Source organism: Vespula vulgaris, chromosome 5 (genome assembly GCF_905475345.1).
Source record: "Vespula vulgaris chromosome 5, iyVesVulg1.1, whole genome shotgun sequence".
Lineage (NCBI taxonomy): Eukaryota > Metazoa > Arthropoda > Insecta > Hymenoptera > Vespidae > Vespula > Vespula vulgaris.
Window position 1 is genome coordinate 6,783,055 of NC_066590.1, and position 6,521 is coordinate 6,789,575.

Sequence of the window (6,521 nt, forward strand, 5' to 3'; positions counted from 1 at the left end):
TTGTATATCAGTAGGTATTAGCAACAGTGTTGAAAATAATCTTTCAAGATTTGTCATATTATTATAGTGTATGACATAAAAATAAATTGATAAAGATTATGAATTCATCATACAAAATTTGTGTTTCAGGTTTCCAGGTGCTTGGATTAACAAGAAATCAATGTAAAATAATATTGTGGGAAGATAATCTAATAGGAATTGATGACGAATGAAGAATTGAAATTATAAAAAATAAAAAATTGAAATATTCAATAAATTCGAACTAAACATAGTTAATTTCTGTTTCAGGAAATATCATCCAAATTGAAAAGGTTCGATTCCACTCTTCGTTGGTGAATTAATCATAGTTAATTTCTATTTCGGGAAATATCATCCAAATTGGCAAGATTCGGTTCCACTCCTCGTTGGTTGTTCTTTTCTTATATATAAAAATAAAATTATAAATTTCTTATGTCCACAGGTTATTTGTTTATTATATAAAAATGCATATTGATTTTGATTGTTTCTTGTTTAATTATAAAATGTTTTTAGTACTTTATGTTCACAGGTGACTGTGAACAGCAGAATGCTAATTTATTATATAAAATTAGCACATTATTTCGATTGCTACTTGTTTAATTATAAAATATTTTTGATGTTTTATATTCACAGGTGACTATAAATGATGATTTATTACAGGAAATATGAAATTTGCATATTATTTTGATTGCTACCTGTTTAATCATTAAATGTTTTTGACATTTTATGTTTACAGGTGATCGCTACTTCATTAAACGAAATTCGTATATTACTTCGATTGCTTCTTGTTTAAATATATGGTTTAGATTTTTTATGTTCACAGGATTTCAGCATCGTGTGCAGCAAGGTTTCACATTAGTTTAATGGGAATAGAATTCCATAAAGGGCTCTATTCTTAACCGGGTAGGTAGGTCGATATTAAACGAATTCATAAGTTTTCGTCTAGTCATGATCGATTAGAAAAAAATTTTTGATTCGTTTCGCGATTGATCTTGTTTCTTTTTTCTAATTATAATTATAATTCTATAAAATTATAATAATTATTATTGAATATGTCATAATAATGATTTTATATAATAGCTTCTAAAGTAATTCATATTAAAAGTAGAGTCTTTAGCCCGTGGGTCTCCGTATGCAGCAACCTCCATGCGGTGGGACCTGGAAATCGATATTACTTACGATATGTGATAAAAATAAATAACGTAAGTACTGTCGAGCTAATGGCTGCATTTAAATTCAATCAAAATTTATTGTGTTCTATGATGATTTTAACTATTTTTCCACTTTGTTTATTTCTCGTATCTCAATAGAGATATAAATAGATTAATTTCTTATTTTACAAACTCATTATTATAGTATATATATACATATTCAATACATAAAATTAAATACATATATACATATGCAACATATATTTTTATTGATATATATATATATTATTGATAACAAAATTGTATGTGTAAATTAATGTTTGTTTGAATAAAAAATTACGTCTAGGCTTTCAAGTAATTAAGAGGAGTCAGTTGCTGCTATATCTTTCGAGAATGGATTGTCTTATCATATGTTTTATTTTTTATCAGAAAATGCACAAATTCTTAATTAAAATTTGAAACTTAATTATCATGAACATTAACATCTTAGTAATTATCTTTTATCTCGCCTTTACAATTTTTATCGTTGATCTAATGATATCTATAATTTTTGTTTAAATAATGTATTTTATAAAAAAGCAATTCATATTTTATATTTTTATTGATAGTAAATATTCAAGATTCTTCAATTATTCGATTTCTCGATTGCATCATATATCAAAATGTAGAATCACGCGTTTAAATGATTTATAGAAATAGATTGATAATAGAAATAAAAAGTGCATTTATATGCTGGTACGTCAAACGGGCGTATTATATTAACTTCTATTGCATTATAGCATTATATATTTTCTTTTTGTTTCAGATGATCATCGTTGAATTCGCTAATATAATCTATTTTCGACTTTGCATACATAGAAAATTACATTTTATTAATTTAGGATAGGGTCTTCTTGTTTCATAGATTGGATTAATTAATAGTTCAATTAATAAGCATTTTTTTATTTGTATTTGCTCGCGATATTAGCAGTGAAATTGGACATCAATTTTTTCGATTTCGTCAAAAAAGCATGTAATGTGATATACGTTTTATGCATTGCTTCGTACTTGGTCTATTTAATCGCGATTTATCTCGATGTATCGATGTAGAAGAACAAGAAAAAACGAACAGAAGACAAGCGCGACGGATAGATTCTGGAAAATGAACAGTAGTTCATGATTTAACTTTTTAATTAGAACAGCCACTTAGAAGGAATTGTCCGAGGTTTTTTTGATTATTCTTTCATACAAAATTGAATAAATATTTAATTAATTTTTTTGATAAAAGAAGTCTCAATAAAGTCATTGTTTTTGAAAGAAAAAAGTCGAGTAGAATCATTGCTAATAAAAAACAAAGAGACTTGTAGATTCATAGCCCGTAGGATCTAGAATAGGTTAATAAATTTTTAGATCAGGGTTTTCAGCTTTTAACAAACTAATTCCTGTTTTTCACCCCCACCCATGTTTTCTGCATTCTCCTCTATGCGTGTTCCCAGGTGTTACTCGTATGAGTGAGAAATTGTTAGTATGGGTTTAATTTTAAATTTTCCTATATTGGTGACTGTCATAGCGTTAGTGTTTGCACACGATATACCCTGCATCTGTGTGTTCGTGGTAGGTGGTGCATTGTATATTGTTTCGTGATTATTTATAAATAAATACGAATAAAACAAATATACTAATACATTATTATTTAAAATACTATACTAATATATTACAATTCATATCGTTTTGCATAGAAAAGTCAGCATATATTGTAAGTGAATTGAAATCATATATTGAATGAAATTATTCAATATCAATATAGTGAACGAAAGCATATATTGAAAGGGAAATATTCGCAAGTGAAAGTCAGAAAAATGGAATTTCGAACGAAACCCACCTCAGCGGAAGAACGAAACCCACCTAAGGCCCACATCCGAGGGCCTCTCCCAAGGGTCTCACCCGATAGAAGATAGAGTACTTAATCAACAATTTAACCAAAAATTCAAAATAATTGTTTTAATTATAATATGCAGCCATTCGCCCGGTAGTACTTCCGCTATATAATTATTTAAATATCTATATATAATTTAGTTATAAACTTTTGATGTAATTTAGATACAATTTCAATATATAGCAAGTACTACCGACCCAGGTCCCACCGCTTGGAGGTTGCTGCATCTGGGGACCCACGGGCTAACGGTGACTCTACTCTAAAGTTCGCGTGACCGGCGTGATCAAATAATCGACGTTCCATAAAACGAAGTCCCCGGTAGGACTTTTAATCGCGCCCGAACACTCCCGTGAGTGTTAAAATAACGGTGACTCTACTCTAAATTCGCGACCGCGGCGTTCTATGCACTAACCAAGAAATCAGGCGGCTAACTGAAGGAGGATCCGTCCACTCTTACGGATAGCAAACCACACTACTCGGCAGCACATAAACCGACTCACTAGCACAACCGGTCATTTATTCGTTTTTAGCAATCAAACGTAGTCCATATCGGTAGGACTATAAATCGCGCCCGAACACTCCCGTGAGTGTTAGAAGAACGGTGACTCTACTTTAAATTCGCGTCCGCGGCGTTCTATGCACTAACCAAGAAATCAGGCGGCTAACTGAAGGAGGATCCGTCCACTCTAACGGATAGCAAACCACACTACTCGGCAGCACATAAACCGACTCACTAGCACAACCGGTCATTTATTCGTTTTTAGCAATCAAACGTAGTCCATATCGGTAGGACTATAAATCGCGCCCGAACACTCCCGTGAGTGTTAGAAGAACGGTGACTCTACTTTAAATTCGCGTTCGCGGCGTTCTATGCACTAACCAAGAAATTAGGCGGCTAACTGGCGGAGGATCAGTCCACTCTTACGGATAGCAAACTACACTACTCGGCAGCACATAAACCGACTCACTAGCACAACCGGTCATTTATTCGTTTTTAGCAATCAAACGTAGTCCATATCGGTAGGACTTTCAATCGCGCCCGAACACTCCCGTGAGTGTTAGAAGAACGGTGACTCTACTTTAAATTCGCGTTCGCGGCGTTCTATGCACTAACCAAGAAATCAGGCGGCTAACTGGCGGAGGATCAGTCCACTCTTACGGATAGCAAACCACACTACTCGGAGGCACATAAACCGACTCACTAGCACGACCGGTCATTTATTCGTTTTTAGCAATCAAACGTAGTCCATATCGGTAGGACTTTCAATCGCGCCCGAACACTCCCGTGAGTGTTAGAAGAACGGTGACTCTACTTTAAATTCGCGTTCGCGGCGTTCTATGCACTAACCAAGAAATCAGGCGGCTAACTGGCGGAGGATCAGTCCACTCTTACGGATAGCAAACCACACTACTCGGAAGCACATAAACCGACTCACTAGCACGACCGGTCATTTATGCGTTTTTAGCAATCAAACGTAGTCCATATCGGTAGGACTTTCAATCGCGCCCGAACACTCCCGTGAGTGTTAGAAGAACGGTGACTCTACTTTAAATTCGCGTTCGCGGCGTTCTATGCACTAACCAAGAAATCAGGCGGCTAACTGGCGGAGGATCAGTCCACTCTTACGGATAGCAAACCACACTACTCGGAGGCACATAAACCGACTCACTAGCACGACCGGTCATTTATTCGTTTTTAGCAATCAAACGTAGTCCATATCGGTAGGACTTTCAATCGCGCCCGAACACTCCCGTGAGTGTTAGAAGAACGGTGACTCTACTTTAAATTCGCGTTCGCGGCGTTCTATGCACTAACCAAGAAATCAGGCGGCTAACTGGCGGAGGATCAGTCCACTCTTACGGATAGCAAACCACACTACTCGGAAGCACATAAACCGACTCACTAGCACGACCGGTCATTTATGCGTTTTTAGCAATCAAACGTAGTCCATATCGGTAGGACTTTCAATCGCGCCCGAACACTCCCGTGAGTGTTAGAAGAACGGTGACTCTACTTTAAATTCGCGTTCGCGGCGTTCTATGCACTAACCAAAAAATCTGGCGGCTAACTGGCGGAGGGTGAGTCCACTCTTACGGATAGCAAACGATACTATTCGGCAGCACATAAACCGACACACTAGCACGACCGGTCATTTATTCTTTTTTAGCAATCAAACGTAGTCCATATCGGTAGGACTTTTAATCGCGCCCGAACACTCCCGTGAGTGTTAGAAGAACGGTGACTCTACTTTAAATTCGCGTTCGCGGCGTTCTATGCACTAACCAAGAAATCAGGCGGCTAACTGGCGGAGGATCAGTCCACTCTTACGGATAGCAGACCACACTACTCGGCAGCACATAAACCGACTCACTAGCACGACCGGTCATTTATTCGTTTTTAGCAATCAAACGTAGTCCATATCGGTAGGACATTTAATCGCGCCCGAACACTCCCGTGAGTGTTAGAAGAACGGTGACTCTACTTTAAATTCGCGTTCGCGGCGTTCTATGCACTAACCAAGAAATCAGGCGGCTAACTGGAGGAGGGTCAGTCCACTCTTACGGATAGCAAACCACACTACTCGGCAGCACATAAACCGACTCACTAGCACGACCGGTCATTTATTCGTTTTTAGCAATCAAACGTAGTCCATATCGGTAGGACTTTTATTCGCGCCCGAGAACACCACGTCTCTGCCCGCCGACAAAGGCGTGAGAGTTCTTCCTATCCTTCCCGTATTCGCGTCTAGCAATCGATTATGAAAAGAACATTTCGACGATTTATGGGATCACCCTCGCCGATATGTCGAAGTCCATGAACTGGAGGAGAAGCAGAAGAGAAAGAGAAGAAAGGAAAGCCGGAACATGCGCGCATGTGAAGAGGATAGAATTCGGAAGAGAAAAGAGAAGGCATATCCGGCAAAGAACACGTGCACGTGTGAGAACGATGAAATGGAAAAGAAAAGATGGACATCGAATGTAGCTACACTCGACCAAAACCGGAGTACGAAAATCGAGCTCGATTTTTCGATACTGAAAGGAGGAAACCCGCACAGAAGCCCACACCTATGAGCCCAACTCATAGGTCCCACCCGAAAGAAATTAGAATAATGAGCCTTGAGTATTTATTTCCGAGTATAGGGAAGATGTATGAAACAATGTAAAATGCACGAAGTTCGATGTTTAATTGGAATTGCATAGAAAAGATTTTGGAAAAGTCTTAAAGAACGCAGCCATTCGCAAGATCATACTTGCAGCCTACAAGATTTCGACATATCACAAGTACTTCCGACCCAGGTGCCACAGCGTGGAGGTTGCTGCTTTTGGAGACCCACGGACTAACGGTGGCTTTACTCTTTACTACTTCTACTACTATCAAGAAAGCAAAGCATGAGGGCGATCTCCACTCCCGACGAATTCAAGCCACCAAACGCTAA